We start from the raw sequence: 18,568 nt of genomic DNA, 5'->3' as shown, positions 1-18,568 counted from the left end.
GGACGATTTCATCATTAGTGAGACCACAAATCATGGTTCACGTTAAGGGTCATCACACCTCGGGTGAAAGGAAGATGTTGAGAGGGCGTCCCATTGGTGGCAACCTCAGTCTGTGTGGGGAATTGAACCTGCACTGTTGGCTTTGCTCTGCATCACAAGCCAGCCATCCAGCCAACAGATTGCAAGACTGTGTAACTGCTTTGATAGAAATAGCCAAAGTCAAAATAAAATATAAACTCTGATAAGAAGGAAAAAAAGGTACAATTCAGATAACGGTCAAGATAATGGCTGACGAAAAATACAGTCTCCGCTGGAAATTATATTTTATAACGAGACAGTTGATTGGATGCTATTTTTGGTTGAATGTAAAAAGGTGACCCAAGCGAAATAACCAGCATTACTAATTGTGGTTAGATATCGATAACTAGAAAATATGAGTACATTTTTGATTGGCTTGTGTGCAGCATTTTTACCATTGTATGAAAGTAAAAAAGCTGATGGAACATATTTTTGGAGGGTTGGTCCCCAAGGGAAATTCCTGCCGAACACATGCTCTAAACGGTTCGCATTTATATGTTTGTCCAAATGTCTCTTAAATGTTGGAGCTGTACCTGCATCTGCCAGTCTTCCTCTGGCAGCTCATTCCATAAACACATCACCCTCTGTGTGAAAAAAAGAAGTTCCCTCTTCGTCCCTTTCAAATCTTCCCTCTTTCAGCATAAACCAATGGCTCAATGATTTAATTTTCCTATCCTGTGGAAAAGATCTTGGCTTTTCATCCTGACCATGCTCCCCTGATTTTGTCAATTTCTATAATGTCACCCCTCAACCACCTATTCTCCATCTGATACTAACTTCAAGAACAAGAATTGCAAGTTAAGCACTGAAAATTTGAAACAATGTTAAAAGTGACGGGTAAACAGCCCTCAGCCCAAACTTCGTACTGTCATTTGTTTTCTTCTTTATGTTACAATACTAAGGCAATATGAAAATCTTACTAGTACCAATTAGCTGGCAAGTAGCTGAATTCCTTTGTCTGATTCCTGTGATGATTTCTACAGTGAAAATATATCTCAGGCCAGATCTATGTAATTCTACGTGTTCAACATTCTCCCTCCTGGCCTCCATATGGTTTTATGTGGTTGTGTTTTCTTTATCTTGCACTCAATAGAGAGAACCCCTATCCTCATTCTCATCTTAATTTAAACTCATTTTATATCATGTTCTCGTTCACCACAGCTAAAAGCCTGTTCATCTGTTGTCACACCCTCAGTTCCCTGTCACCTACCCCCCACCTCTGGCAAGGAACTAAAATGCCCAGTTTCCAATCCTTTTCAGTTCTGAAGAAGTGTCCACTGGACCTGCTTAGTTTCTTCAGCAATTTGTGTTTTTCAACATTATCCAAAGATGTGTGTTAAAACTGCTCAAAAGCCCTGTCCAGTACAGAGCGCTGTACATTGGGAAGTGAACAAAAACGCAAAGTGCACAGGTTCATTGGCTCTGAAACGACATAAGGCTGGCATCACTGACACGACAGAGGTCTTAATCATGGTCAGGGAGAAAAACAGAGGAAAAAACATTCACTTCAAACATAGAAGATGGTATGAATGGAAAGAAAATGATTCAGATTAATACGTTAAAATATCTGAGTAAAGCAACAAATTGGAAGCGTGACATCAGGGTGGGATCCTCAGCAGAATGGGATTATGAAACTGGATGTATCCTCACATCAGAAACCAGATTAGGTTACTGAGTACAGGGCTGATGGGTGAATGGGTCTCGGTGTGAACTGGGGGGAAGTCAGTAGAATTGATTTGCAGATATTGCAGCCCATACTGGGTTATCATGTGATGCTGTAGATCTCAGCAGCAGCCGCAGCAGAATTGCATTCAATCACAATCCATAACTTTTCCCCAGGATAATCCATCACTCTACCATTATCATCAAGCCGAGCGATGGTTCAGTGCTGAACATGCCAGAGTCAGAACCATGTGTATCGGAACCTGATGACAACCCACTAAAGCTACCACACTTGACTGGTAACATTACAAACAGCAGAACTATCATGTGATGGAGAGGATGAAATTATCCCAAAACAAACTGATATGATCGAAACTCTACAGTCAAGCCACATCCAGTCATTAATGTTGATGGACTATTAAACAACTTACAGGAGGAGAGGACTGCACAAATATCCCTAGCCCTGCACATCAGTGTATAAGACAAGGTTGTAGTATTTGCATGGGTCTGCGTGGGTTTCCTCCGGGTGTTCCGGTTTCCTCCAACAGTCCAAAGATGTGCAGGTGAGGTGAATTGGCCATGCTAAATTGCCCGTAGTGTTAGGTAAGGGGTAAATGTAGGGGTATGGGTGGGTTGCGCTTCGGCAGATCGGTGTGGACGTGTTGGGCCGAAGGGCCTGTTTCCACACTGTAAGTAATCTAATCTAATCTAATTCTCAAAATATCGATTCATAAAATCTGGTGCCAGTAATATTGCCCTTGAATCTAATGTCCATTGTAAACATGTGTTCCTTCCCCGATGTACTTTCAGGAAGTGAATCTCCCGTGCTTCCTGGTATGGCCTACATCTGTCTCCAGATACACAGGCATGTGATAAACTCTACAACGGTCTCTGAAACGGCCAAGCAATATACACAATTGTATCAAATTGCTCTGAGTTCTTAAAGGATAAAACCAGACAGAACACCAGCAATGAGCTTTCATCCGGACAGATGCTGCCTTCCGAATGTTTAAGAGCTTGTGACAACAATGACAGAGCTTTCCCGCACACTGCACAGAAACCTCAGGAAGGGAACAGGACATTAGACACTTTTAGCTTTCCCCGTTCTAGCTCATGGAGACAAGTTCACTTTTATAACCCTAGTTAATACATTCTTCTGAAACTGATCAATTCCTGTCTTATGCTGCTCAATGATTGACCGTCCAACCCATACAATCACAGAAGCACTGGCTTTGTACTGTCATAAATACAGCACGATCTACATTAGTCCCACTTTCCGATACGAGGCCCATACCATGGCACTTCAAGGGCACGACCATGTATTTGTTAATGGTTGTGAGGTTACCTGTGCCAACCGCCCTCTCAGGAAGTGTATTCCTGACCCCAACAGCCTCTGGATGAAAACCAATCCTTAAATCCTGAATAAACATCAAACCCTTCACTTTAAAATTGTACTCCCTTGTTCTTCGCCCTTTGACTGAAAAGAACAGCTGCTGTCTATCCATGCTGTCCACGCCCCCTGTAATCTTATCCTTCTGAAGCATATCCCTCTCAGCCTTCAATGCTCCAAAGTAAACAACCAGAGCTGAACTGCTCCATCCAAGGGAACATCCTGGTGAATCTCTACTGCACCCTCTCCAGTGCAATCACATACTTCCTGTAATGTGGCTCCCAGACCTGCACATAATATTCCATTTGGCCTAACCAAATTTCCACATAGCCCTTATAATCTGTGCCTCCATGAATAAAGGCAATGTTGATGGCCGCTATGCTTTGTCAACTTCTGCATTAACCTGTTTAATCACATTCAGGTATATGTGGAGAAGCACTCTCTGAGCTTCCTAATGTGCTTCTATTCATTGAGTCCTCCACTGTCTGGTTGCTTCTTTCAAAGTACATCACCTCATATTTATCAGGGTTACATTCTATCGGCCATTGATCCACCCGTTTCATCATTGCATCTGTATCTTTCTGTAATATAAGACCATCCTCCTCACTGCCAACTATCCAGCCAAACTTTGTGTCAAACGCAAACTTATTTATCACACTCACCCTAACCCAATCCAAATTCACAGCTGCATCATTTATGAATACTACAAATAATAAGGTTAAAAATCACACAACACCAGGTTATAATCCAACAGTTTTATTCGCAGGCACGAGCTTTCGCAGCGCTGTTTCTTCATCACGTGATTATGCTCTTCGAAATGTCGTGCTTAAATAAACAGCTGGACTATCATCTAGTGTTCTGTAAATTTTTATCTTTGCCCAAGCCAGTCCAACACTGGCATCTCCGAATCACAAACAATATGGGACACAGCACTGATCCCTGTGGTACACGATTGGATACTGGTCTCCAGTCAAACAAACAGATTTCTACCAGCAGACCTTCTGTCTCCTACAACTAAGTTGATTTAGATACAACTTGGCAAATTACTAATGAGTCCTACCTGTTCCTTGGTTATTCTGCTCCACTTGACGTACCTGTAGAATATCTGGGGATTCTCCCTAATCCTTCCTGCCAACAGGTTTCCATGACACTGTGTTCGTCAGTCTCCTTCAAATGAAGAATTGCCTTCTTATTGCAGTCTGAAATGGTCTATCCTTTACCTGAAATAATTTGCCTTAAATGTAGAGTAGACAGCCAGAGAAAAATCCTGTTTATTTCCAACTTGTCATATGTTTAGTGATTTCTCTAAATTTCACTATGATCATCTCTCATTCTTTGAAACTGCAAAGAACACAGGCCGAGTTTCCACACCAGGCAGTCTCACCATCTGAGGGATTAATCTCGAGATTGTCCATTGCACACCCTCCGTGGCCATCATATTCTTTGTCAGATTGGGTCACCAACACTGGACTCAATACTCTATGTACAGTTTCAATAGCAAGCTGTGAAACTGCTTCAGCATGACCTTCCGACTATGTTCTGATTCTCTTAAATGAAGGCGAACCTGACATTAACTTTTCACTTTTATATATTCCTCCAATTACCATTCACATTATGTATGAATTCACTGCATGAGTTCTCATACAAAAATCCTTCTGAAAATCAAAATATGCCATTTCTATTTTCCAATAAACAAGTTCAAGTCATTCTGAAGTTTGTCAAAGATGAAGACTCTGCCAGACTCTGCCAGTGCATACTGATTCTCTCCAATGTTGTTGTTAATTTCTAAATATCCAATATCAGATCCTACATAATAGGTTTCATCAGCTTCGCTACAGATGTCAAGTTAATTGGTCTGCAGTTCTCCACATTATCTCTTCTTCCCTTTGCAGATGCTTGAATCCCTTCCATTTATCTCCAATGCTTGGAACACATTTACTAACTTCCAGCCTCTGCAGAATGTACAGGAAAATAAAACAGTCATCGACAGCACAAGTAATGTGTCTATTGCTGATTTATTTCTAATATTTTGATACGAAGTACAGCTGGCTCATCAGACTTAGCAATTGTCAATCCAGCGACAATACTACTATGCTAGCCTTCAACTACTACCTTGTTACTGATATGAATTGACTTTCTGTCTTTAGTTCCACAAGTTCCATGTGATCATTTGGTGTTACTCAGCGATTTTATGGATCTTGCTCCTTGATGACAGATGCAAAGGAACTGGTTATTTTCTTGGCCATTTCCCTGTTCTCCCCAATAACCTCCCCTCTCCTGATTACAAAATTCCACATTTGACCCTGCTTTTATTTTGTTTTCTTTGCAATACAGATTGTAGATTTATGTAATCTTTGTGTTCTTCTTTCACAGAATCATTAAAAGCCCACAGTGCGGAAAAGGCCTTTTTGGTCAGCAAGTCCACCCTGCCGCTCCGAAGAGTAACCACCCAGACCAATTCCCATCCAATTCTACATTTTGCGACCTAATCTACACATCCCTGAATTCTTTGCACAAATAAGCATGGCCAATTCACCTAACCTGTAATTCTTTGGACTATGGGAGGAAACCGGAGCACCCAGAGGAAACCCACGCAGACACGGGGAGAATATGCAATATCCACACAACCAAATTTCTCAGAATTCTCTGGTTGCCACAATGTCTAAAATTCTCCTGAGCTCACTTCCTATGATTAATATAATCTTTAAGTTATTATGTTAACCTTCATAAAGTCACTTGCCCTTTCTTTGGTGATTCTACCTTAAAGAAATAGACATATTTTTCAGACAATGCAGGATTTCTCCAGATCTCCGGGTCCTGACCAGCTGTATCCAAGAACCCAGCAAGAGGCGAGAGAAGATATTGCGGGGGCCCTGGCTGATCTTTTTCCATCACCGCTGTCCACGGGGGAGGTCCCAGAAGACTAGAGAGTCGTGAACGTTGTGCCCTTGTTCAAGTAGGGCGGCGAAGAAGAACCTGTGAACTATAGACCAGTTAGCTTAACAACTGTGACATGTAATTTCCTTGAGAAGGTTCTGAGAGATAACATATGCATGCATTTGAAAAGACACGGTTTCATAAGGAGCAGTCAGCACTGCTTTGTACATAGGATATCATGGCTCATATTGCTTTCACGTTTTTTTGAGGAAGGGACCTCAAAAGGTTTTAGTTGGTAGACGTAGTCTATCTAGGTTTCAGAAAGGCCTTTGATAAGGTTCCACATGATAGGCTGCTCTGAAAGGTTCGATGGCATGGAATTCAGGGGGATCTGGCAAATTGGACACTCAATGGGCTTGATGGGAGAAAGCAGAGGCTAATACTGGAAGGATGCTTATTGGACTGGAGGCCTGTGACGAGTGAAGTGTCTCAGGAATCGGTGCTGGGCCTATTACTGATTTTTATCTATATCAATGATTTGGATGAAAATTTACAAAGCATGATTAGTAATTAGGATGATGACAATAACATGGGCAGTACTGTGAACAGTGAGAAAGATTATCAGAAATTGCTGCAGGACCTTTATCAGCTGGAGAAGTGAGCCGAGAAATAGCAAATAGAGATTAATATAGATATATATGGGGTGATGCATTTTGGAAAGTCAAATGCAGTTTGGAGTTTCATGATGCATGTTAGACCCCGAAGGAGTGTAGGGGAACAGAAAGACCTTGGAGCTCGTGGTTCTCTGAAAGTAGTTGCACGTAGACACGGCAGTGAAAAAGGCTTTTGGCACACTGGCCTTCATCAGTCAGGGCATTGAGTACAGAAGCTGGCGAGGTATATTGCAGTTGGACAGGACGCTGGTGAGGTATGCGCTTGGAGTATTGTGTTCGGTTTTGTTCACTTTGCCATAGGAAGGATGTGATTAAACTGGAAAGAGGACAGAAGAAATTTACAAGGATGTTGCCTGTACTCGACGGTCTGAGTTGTAGGGAGTGTTTGGACCGGCCAGAATATTTTCCTTTTAGTGTAAGAAACTGAGGGGTAATTGTATAGAAAAGTATAAAATCATGAGATGCATAGATAAGGTGAATACACTCCTTCTTTTTGCTAGTTTTGGGAATCAAGGTCTAGAGGACATCAGATTAGAGGTGAAAGAATAAAAAGGATCCTGAGCGCCAACTTTTTTATGCAGAGGTTGGTACACATATGGAATTAGCAGACAGCGGTTTGGTTGAGGCACGTGCATTAACAACATTCAAAAGGCTTTTAGACAAATACACGGATAGGAAAGATTTAGAAGAATAAGGGACAAGGGCAGGGAAATGGAATGAGCAGGATGGACATTTTGGTCGGCACGGCCGACTTTGGTCCAAAGGGCCTGTGTCCAAGCTGCAGGGCTCCATGGTTCTATGACTCTAACAACCATTGCGTGTCTACCACTTCATGCTCAAACATTCGATATTGTATGCAAGCGCCATGTAAAATACAACATATTAACGTCTCTAGTCCTCAGAGCAAGGTTACTAATGAGTCCTTCTGAGCACACAACACCAAATCGAAAATAACCTCCTCTCTTGTTAGAGTCACAACATACTCTTCAAACAACCTGTTTTACGCTTATGGAATTTGTTTTTCACAACATTAACGCAATTTAGATACAATTTAAGATCATTCAATAATACTGCAGCACCCACAGTATTTGCATCTCTGATTTCCAGAGTATACAATGCACAGAATTTGCACGAGAGCATTGGTTTAGATACAATGCTTGCTTCTCCTTCCTATTTGTAAGATCCACCCAAACTGATTCTGTGGAATCTGAGGGATAGGGTCAGTGGCGTTATTAGTGATAGACTTGGACAAGACATTTGGGGAGGGTCACCTCGACACTGACATGATCTGAAGAAATGACCAGCATCACAGGACAAGTATCAATATCCTCCCCACTCTGCCAGGTTAACTGTTACCATACTCTCTCTGGTCCCTCACACTCACTACCTGTTATAGCACCTACCCCCTAACAAGGCTCACACTCTATCTCCAAATAAGGCTCACGCACTACCACTCTCACTATTGAATTCAGCATCTTTCCCACGCCACCCCCAACCCGCGCGCTCTCTCTCCCTCCATTATACTCCCAACACTAATAACACTGCATGGGATACAACACTGTGGACTGACTCCCTCCGGATACATCACCATTCCCCCTCCCCCTCCACCTACAGCAGCTCTAAGAGCAGGGCCACACCCCGCCACCATCACTCCTCCCCGCCGTTCTCCCATTCCAGGAGAAACGGACTGTAATAGGAGAGAAAGGACCAAGCCAGATGGTGGAGCACCCGATACCTGACCCATCCTCCACCCCCCCCCCCCCGCCCCGCGCCATGTGAGGAGGACCCTGGTATGAGCTGGAGAGGAAGGGGAAGTGTTGTATGGAGATTCTGTGACATCCATGACCTCTAACTGAGTAAGAAACAATGTTCAGTGAAGGGCAATTCGCACTTTAACCACGCTGTCTGTTCTCACAATTTTCTCCTTCCCAAAACAACAAATATCTCATTGCAGAGCGATACAGACACAAAAATATTCAGAGACACATGTGAACACGCTAATATATTTACACTCACAGTAATTACTCGCAGATAGAACCGCACACAAGTAGTGGCATACGGAGACATAGACAGTCGCACACAAATAGGCACAAGCACAAGTAAAACGCACAGGCTAATACACAGATAAACCAATGTCAGCACATAAATACACAAACACACAGACACATAAACAAACACAAACAAGTACACATATGGAAACACAGAGACACAGATGCTAGTGCTTATAAGACAGAGATATATAGGTTTTTTATGAATAAGCATGTCAAGAGTTACAGAGAGTAGTCAGGAGAATGATGTTGAGAAACCTCTAAGCCTGTATTAAATGGCATTCAGAGTCGATTGGCCGAATGGCCTAATTCTGCGTTTTTAATGTTCGTGTGGTGTCATGCTATCAGTTATTCTCTTCCTGGGACAGGAGCAGAGAATGAGTTTAATACATATTTGATTGAAAAGAGTCAGTGGTCCTATTGGACAGGTTTAGGGGGCTGAATGGTTTATGTCTATGCCTTATTATTCTATCCTTGTGTTTCAAAAGAGTTGGCGATTTCATGTTAGGTTAACACAGTTTAATATAACTGGTCCCACACTGAAATAAGGTCGCCCCCTTCACTTTAGTGTTGTACTATCTGTAGTGTCCTCATCCTCAGGGAGCAGTGAAGACTCGGTTTTTGAAGATATTCAAGACTGAGCTCGACTGATCTTTGCTGGACAGGAGAGTCAATACTTATTGGGAACAGACAGGAGATAGATGGTCAAGCACAATCAGATCAGCCATGATCATTCTGACTGGTGGCGCCGAATAGCCAACTGCAGCTCCTACCCACGTGTTGTTTCTTCAATCCACCCTCGATGCTGTTACAGGGATATACTGCTGCCACTACCCCATGTATTGTGCCCTCCATCCACCCGTCGAAGCTGGGACAGAGATAGGGGACCACCTCATTCAGCCAGTCTTTATCGTTACCATGAGACTGGAGGAGACCATTCTGCCTCTTTAACGAGTTACAGACAAAAATGAAACGAATCATTTTAGCTCATTGAGTACATTTTACTGCACAGCAGGCCATTTAAACTGCCTGAACTGCTACACAGGAAGCGGTTGCTAACAGTCAATAGAGAGAAGATGTAAATGCTTATTTTCAAATTACAAAGCTGAAACTGGTGGAGTGCCTCAGAGTTCACTGTGGAATCATCAACGATCAATATCTGTATCAAAGATCTGGAGGAAGGGACTGCATATAACAATGCCCAATTAGCTTAAACACCAAGCTGGTCATCCAGTATGTTACCAAATGGAAGTCGTGTGTCATCAATGTGATAAAGGCAAAGGGAAGTTAGTGAGCAAACCTTCAGCAGATATAGCATAATGTGAGTTGTCAATTTTGGATGGAAGGATAAAACAATGTTAAACAATTTAAGTGTAGAGAGAATAGAGAACTCTGTGATACAGACGGTATTCATGATCCTGGTACATGAATCATATGTAGTTAGTCTGCACTTGCAGTAAGTGATTTGAAGCTAAGTGGAATGATTGTGTTTCTGTCAAAGGGTACTAGATTTAATCAGGAATGTTTTACTACATCTGTACCGGTAAAAGTCAGAAGTGCAGATGCTGGAGATCAGAGTCGAACAGTGTGAGGCTGGATAAGCATAGCCAATCAGGCAGCATCCGAGGAGCGGGAGAATTGGCGTCACGGGTATAAGTCCTTCATCAGTAATGTGCCATAAATATCGAGTCTCCTGTTCATTGGGTGCTGCCTGACCTGTTGTTATTTTCCAGAATCACATTTTTCGAGTCTACATCTGCACGGGCATTGCTGAGACCACATATGACATTTTATATGCGGTTTTTATCCCTTAACCTAAAAACAAGACAATTGTTTTAGAAGCTTATCAACAATGTTTTGTTAAACTTTTCCTGGAGTGAAGGCCTTTTGTTCTGAAACGTTATCAGTTTTGGTCTTAGATGAGAAATCTTTTTGAAGCATACACAATATTGAGAAAAATCAGCTGGATACATATGTTCTCTTCTCAGGGACACTAAAATATGGAATAAATGTTAAGAATCAAATGTATTGATTTTCACACAGATATTTTGAAGACATCAAACAGTTTTCAAAAATTAAGCATATGCATACCTACATATCATCAAATTATAAAGCAGGAATTTTCTTTTTTTGCTAACGAAAGGCACTGTGTATAACAACAGCAATGATGCACTTACATATCGTCCATTTTCATCCATTCCAGAGAATGTCCACAACGAGCGCACATGGTCCAGTTTGGTGTTCAGTTGACATGATTGCTTGTTTCAACACAGAGAGGGGGAACAATGTTCCCTGCCGGAGAATCAGCAACTGATTGATCCCTCTATCTTCTTTTGTTCCACCTGACAACAGTAAATCCCTGACTCACTGCTACCTGATGTGTCGTGGAGAATTCCTGATGAGAGATTCATTGGAATCTCCCTACCATCTGAAACAAAGGTAATTCAGCTAACTCCAACTATTCTGGGGAGAAATCGCATTGCAAGCAGCATGCCTGAGCAGAATGGGCGGCACAGTGGATCAGTGGTTAGCACTGCTGCCTCACTGCACCAGGGCACCAGGTTTGATTCCAGCCTCGGGCGACTGCCTGTGTGGAGTTTGCATATTCTACTGGTCTCTGCGTTGGTTTCCTCCAAGTGCTCGGATTTCCTCCCACAGGTCCAAAAATGTGCAGGTCAGGTGAATTAGCCAGGCTAAATTGCCCATAGTGATAGGTGCATTAGCCAGAGGGAAATGGGACTGGTTGGGTTACTTTCCGGAGGGTCGGTGTGGACTTGTTGGGCCGAAGGGCCTCTTTCTACACTGTAGTGAATCTAATCTAATAATTTCAGAGGACAGAATGACATTTGGGGCTGTCTATCATCTATCCATTTGTTATGAGTTCAACTATTGTGACACTCGGAAAACTTTCATTTTTCTATTTTGTCTTGAGATGTGAGTGTTTGTGTGTGTGTGTGTGTGTGCGTGTGTGTGTGTGTTTGACATTTTTCTAGAGGATGAGCCAGACTGACATTTATATCATTACCCATATCACAAACTTTGAAATTTGTTGTAAGCAGTGGAGCAGTCTGACTACAAAAGGTAATACTGACCCTGCAACATTGATTGGAGCACGAATGACATATTCTAAAAGGGCTGTTCAAGTGGGAGTACCCTTCCCCAGAGGTTTGTGGTGCCTGGATGTTTACATTTATTCAAAGTTGTTTCTGTTAAATATTTGAGAGACAAGTGAATGTAGGAAAATGGTGCACGTACAGAAGAAGTACTGCTGAGACCACAATCAGATCAGCTACGATCTTAGTGCGAGACAGAGCAAAGACAAAGTGCCTAATGGCCCACTCCCACTCCTCAGTCCGATGTTCCTATATTCCATTCAGCCCCTCATAGCTCCTGCACAGTTGTAGACGCAGGCCACTCGCTCGAAATACCTAATCCACTGTAAGACGGGATCTTCTTCTGTCCCTCACATTTGTCGCACACAGTTTGGCGTGGGTTGAAAAATGTTTATTCAAAACCCAGGCTGGACTCAAAAGACGCCTCTGATCTATTGAAAGAGTGTCTCCTCTCTGCAACTTGTGCTTCGCTTGGTTGTCATGGTGCAGACCCAGATTCACTGTGAATACAGTCCCCGTACCTGATTCAGAGATGACTCATAAAATGCTTTGCTCTCTCTGACTGCAATGTCCAATAACGGAATGCTCTGGAAAATTGCAACCATTAACTTTCTAATTACAGAATATGAGAACATACGGATCAGGATCAGATGGTAATTCGGATGGTTAGGCCTGCCGTGCCATTGTATAAGATTATGGATGATCCACTGTTGTTATCAACTCTGCTTTATTTTCCGATTCTTCACATCCCTAACTTCTATGGCAGGTCAAAAACCCACCTACCTCATCTGTAAATACTTTCAGTGATATAGCTCCTGGAACTCTCTTGACCAGATAATTTCTGACATTCGCTATTCTCTGTGAGAAGGTTACACTCCCCAAACATACACAATAACCTATTTGTATGTTCAAAAGAGGTGAACACAGCAGCTCATGTAAGAGTGACCGATCCTTATATCAAGGTCAGAGTTGCTCTGGCTGGTATCAAGAAACGTTGACGAAATTAAATTTTAAAGGAATCAGCCACAATCTCTCTACTGGGGGGTCAGAAGACAATGGATCAGAATCTGAGAACATTTGACTGGAATGTTCCATCAATGAACAGGAGTTTATCCAAGGGTTTTTTTACTACCTTTCTCAGCCTTGGATATCATTAACATCACGGATCGAAGATATCCTTTGGATTACTCAAAGTGGTTACTATCCCATCCTCGCTATAGTTTGTGTTCTAGTAAGTCATTCTCTTTGTGTATTGAACCATTCAGCTCAATCCAGTCTGCTCAAACATCAGTCAAAGCTGATAAATTTCTCAAACCCATTCTCCCCGTAACCTTTGATCCTCTTTTCAGTCGAAAACCTATCCTACGCAGTCTTAAATATATTCAATGACTTGGCCTCCACAGCCTTCTGAGGCACTGAATTCCATAGACTCACAATGCTCTGTCTGAAGAAGTTATTCGTTATCTCTGTTCTAAAAAGTCTTCGCTGTGGTCTATGGCTGTACCTCAGATCCTAGTCTTACCTAAGAATGGACACATTTTCCAAAAATCCACTCTGTCCAGGTCATTCGAGTATCGAACCAGGCCCTCAAACTTTCATCGTATGTTAAGCTTTTCATTCCTGGGACCAATCCAGTGAATCTCCTCTGAACACGCTCCAGGAACAGTACACATCTGCTGGGATATAGGACCCAAATCTAAATGTGGCCTGACCAGAGCGTTTTAGTACCTTGTAAGTACTCCCCGCTTTTAACTTCAATTCCTCTCGAAATAAATCCCTTCATTGTATTTACCTTCTTAACTACTGACTCAACTTGCAAGTTTACCGTGAGAGAAGCCTGGACTAGGATTCCCAAGACTTTTCACGTTTCAGACTTCTGCATTTTCTCCCCATTTAAAAAATAGCCCGTGCCACTATTCTTCATACCAAAGTGCATGACCTCATACTGGCGCATGTTTTACTCCATCTGCCACTGCTTTGCCCATCTCCTAACCTGTACAAGTCCTTCTGCAGCTTCTTTGCCTCCTGCGTGCTAACTGTCCCTCTAGATATCTTTATAATGTCTGCAAACTTAGCCAGAATGGACTCCGTTCCATATCTAGATCATTAAGGCACAATGTGAAAAGTTGTCCGAACACTGAGTCTTGCAGAATACATTTTGCCACCGTTTGCCATCCTGGGAAGGACCATTTTATCCACACTACCTGCTTTTTGCCAAACAGCCAAACTTCAATCCATGCTAGCACTTTGCCTCTGTCACCATGGGCCCTTATCTTAATCAATAGTCTTCTGTGTGGCACTCGCCAAAAGCCTTCTTGTGGTCCGGGTAAGAGTATCCATTGGCGCTCCTGGGTCGAAGCTGATCGTTATTTTCTCAAAAGGTTCAAGCAAATGCGTCAGACATGACCTCCCTTTGATGATACCATGCTGAATTTGCCTTATATTTCTATACACTTCCAAATATTTAGAAATATTATCCTTCCAATTTGGTTCCAGGATCTTACCCACGACTGAGGTTAGGCTGTTTGGTCTGTAATTTTCCGTCTTCTGCCTTATTCCCTTTGTAAACAGGGATTTTACATGAGCGTTATTCCAGTCCTCTGGGACATTCCCTAATTCTAATGATTCAGGAAAGGTCAACACTAACTCCTCCACTACCACTGAGCTTTCTCTCTTTGAACTCTGTGTTATAGTCATTCCCGTCCAGGTGATTTATCCATCTTCAGCCCATTTAGCTTTTCTACCCTGTTTGCCCTGGCGATGGGTGACATACTGAGCATTGCGTCTTCACATTCTTGAACAATTAGGAATTTATTTGTGTCTTCGGCCATTTCTTTGTTCCCCACTACTGTCTGTACTGTGCCATTGTCCACTTTTGTCTCGCCTTTGCCTTTTTTATATCTAAAGAAAATCTTCCAACTTTCCTTGATTTAACTGGCAAACATATCCTCATATTTAATTTCCTCCCTCCATATTTATTATTTTGTTGTCCTCTGTTGGTCTTTGTGAGCTTCCAAATCGTCTGGTTTTCCTGTGCCCTTCGTCATATTATACGCTTGCTCTTCTTTCCCTGACTTTCGACACAAACACCTATTGAAGGAGCCACACTCTGAAAGCTAGTGTGCTTCCAATTAAACCTGCTGGACTATAACCTGGTGTTGTGTGATTTATAACCTAACCAGCCATGGTTGCTTCATTCTCCCCTATACCATCCTACGTTTTTCTCGGGAAGAATCTCTGTTGTGTCTCCTGAATTACTCGCAGATACTCCTGCCATTGTTGTTCTACTGTTATTCATGTTAGACCCATCCCAGGGAATTCTACCAAGCTCCTCCCTCATGCCCCTGTAGTTGACCTCATACAGCTGAAATACCGTTACCTCTCATTCCATCTTCTCCCTCTCAAATTGCAGAATAAAATCAATCATATTATGATTACTGCTTCCTTCGCGTTCCTTAGTTTAAGTTCTCTAAATCAGTGTGCCTCATTGCACAACACTAAATCCAGTATTGCCCTGTTCCTGAGTGGGCTCCACCACAAGCTGCTCCAAAAAGCCCTATCGAAGATATTGCACAAATTATTTTTCCTGCAAACTACTCACAACCTGATCTTCCCAGTCCACCCGTGTATGGAAATCTCCATGACCACTGTACTTTGCCTTTTCTATGCATCTTTTCTATCTCCTGGTGTATATATACAGGTCCTGTCTACTTTTTTGGAATCCTGAACATAACGCCATGTAGAACATAGAATATAGAACATTACAGCACAGAACAGGTACTTCAGCACACGATCTTGTGCCGTCCATTGATCCTCATGCATGCACCCTCAAATTTCTGTGACCATATGCATGTCCAGAAGTCCTTAAATATCTATAATGATCAACAACTGTGCTGGCAACACATTCCATGCTCTCACAACTCTCTGTGTAAAGAACCGGCCTCTGACATCCCCTCTATACTTTTCTCCAACCAGCTTAAAACTAGGACCCTTCGTGTTAGCCATTTCTGCCCAGGGAAATAGTCTCTCACTACTGACTCTATCTATGCCTCTCATAATCTTGTATATCTCAATTAGGTCCCCTTTCCTCCTCCGTTTCTCCAATGAAAAAAGTCCGACCTCTGTCAACCTCTCTTCATAAGATAAGCCATCCAGTCGAGGCAGCATCCTGGTAAACCTCCTCTGAACCCGCTCCAAAGCATCCATATCTTTCCTGTAATAGTGCGACCAGAACTGGATGCAATATTCCAAGTCCGGTCTAACCAAAGTTTTATAGAGCTGCAACAAGATCTCACGATTCTTAAACTCAATCTCCTTGTTAATGAAAGCCAAAACACCATATGATTTCTTAACAACCCTGTCCACTTGGGGTGGCCATTTTAAGGGATCTATATACCTGCACACCAAGATTCCTCTGTTCCTCCACACTGCCAAGGAGCCTATACTTTACCTTTTTTCGGCTTTCAAATCCGACCTTCCAAAATGCATCACCTCGCGTTTTTTCCAGGTTGGACTCCATCTGCCACCTCTCAGCCCATCTCTGCATCCTGTCAATGTCCCGCTGCAGCCTAAAACAGCCCTCTACACTGTCAACGACACCTCCAACCTTCGTGTCATCTGCAATCTTGCTGACCCATCCTTCAATCCCCTTATCCAATTCATTAATAAAAACTACAAGCAGTAGAGGCCCTAGGACAGAGCCCTGTGGAACACCACTCACCACTGACTTCCGGGCAGAATATTTTCCTTCTACTACCACTCACTGTCTTCTGATGGCCAGACAATTATGTATCCAGACAGCTAAGTTCACCTCTATCCCATCCTCCTGACCTTCTGAATGAGCCTACCATGGGGAACCTTATCAAATGCCTTGCTAAAGTCCATATACACCACATCCACTGCTCGACCCTCATTAACTTTTCTATTCTCATCCTCAAAGCACTCGATAAGTTTCGTGAGGCATGACCTTCCCCACACAAAACCGGGTTGACTGCATTCAATCAAGCCATGCTCTTCCAGATGGTCACAAATCTATCTCTCAGAATCCTTTCTAACACCTTGCAGACGACAGACGTGAGACTTACTGGTCTGTAGTTGTCGGGGTTTCCCTATTTCCTTCCTTGAAGAGAGGAATTACATTTGCCTGTCTCCAGTCCGCAGATACGACTCAGTGGAGAGTGAGGATGCGAAGATCTTCGCAAGTGGGGAAGAAATCGCATTTCTCATTTCCCAAAGCAGCTGAGGACAAATCTGGTCAGGGCCTGGCGACTTATCAATCTTAATGTTTGACAAAATTTTCAGAACTTCAGCTTCCTCCATCTCTATCCATTCCAGCATGCACACCTGCTCTTCAAAGGTTTCATTAAACATCTATATTTCTTTTCTCAACTTTTGGGGATCCTCAATTCTACCCACACCGATTTTGTGCCATCTGACCCTATTTTATGTTATACAGTCAGAGGGCTGTACTGTCAGAGAGATGAACAGAATGGAAACAGATCCTTCTGTCCAACTCGTCTATGCCAATCAGATTACCCAACCTAATCTAGTCCCATTTGCCAGCAATTAGCCTATATCCTTTTTACGCCTCCTCTTTACATACCCATCCAGATGCCTTTTAAATGTTGGAATGGGACTAGTGTCCACCACTTCCTCCCACAGTTGTTTCCATATACATACACCACCCTGTGAATGATAAAAAAGCTTGCTCTTTTGGTAACTTTTAAATCTTTCCCTTCTCAACCTAAACCTATGCCCTCTAGTTATCCCCCACCCCATGGAAAATAATTTGTCTATTTATCCCATGCATGCCCCTTGTGATTTTCTAAGCAGCTATAAGGTCACCCCTCAGCCTCTGAGGCTCCAGGGCAAACAACCCCAGCCTGTTCACCTTCTGCATGTAGCTCAAATAGTCCAATCCTTGTAACTTTTTCAGAATACTTGCTGCCTCACAGCGCCAGGGACCTGGGTTCAATTCCCGCCTCAGGCGACTGACTGTGTGGAGTTTGCACGTTCTCCCCGTGTCTGCGTGGGTTTCCTCCGGGTGCTCCGGTTTCCTCCCACAGTCCAAAGATGTGCGGGTCAGGTGAATTGGCCATGCTAAATTGCCCGTAGTGTTAGGTAAGGAGTATATGTAGGGGTATGGGTGGGGTTCGCTGCGGCGGGTCGGTGTGGACTTGTTGGGCCGAAGGGCCTGTTTCCACACTGTAAGTAATCTAATCTAAAACATTCTTCCGATAGCAAGGAGACCAGGATTCTTACGAAAGATTTATTTTCATTCTTACTCCCCACGACTCAACCTATCTTTTCGATAGGATGCATACTCTTGAATGCATCAGCTGTCAATCCTGATTCCCTTGCAGCACGTGTCTGCCAATTTCAATCAGCTCTACAAGCTCATTTACTTTATTTTTTATACGGCATGCATGCAGACCTAACACTCACAGTCCTATATTAACTGTCCATCCTCTCAGTTTCATTTGTCTGTCCAGTGTGCTTGAAGTTTGATTGTTTACACTTTCAATACACTGTGTCCTATTTGTGCCTATGCTGGAGATTTCATTAAATTCTCCAGCGTTCTTCACTCTTACTTCCTCTTTGAATTCAAGTTTTCTAATTTGCCCTATAACTGAAATCTCACCCAAACCTAAAGATTAGTTGAAAGATCTGACTGCAGCCCTAATTATGAGATTTGTTAGGACTCTGGTCCCAGCATTGTTCAGATGA

Source organism: Hemiscyllium ocellatum, chromosome 21 (genome assembly GCF_020745735.1).
Source record: "Hemiscyllium ocellatum isolate sHemOce1 chromosome 21, sHemOce1.pat.X.cur, whole genome shotgun sequence".
NCBI lineage: Eukaryota > Metazoa > Chordata > Chondrichthyes > Orectolobiformes > Hemiscylliidae > Hemiscyllium > Hemiscyllium ocellatum.
Note: the sequence above shows the minus strand (reverse complement) of the source record.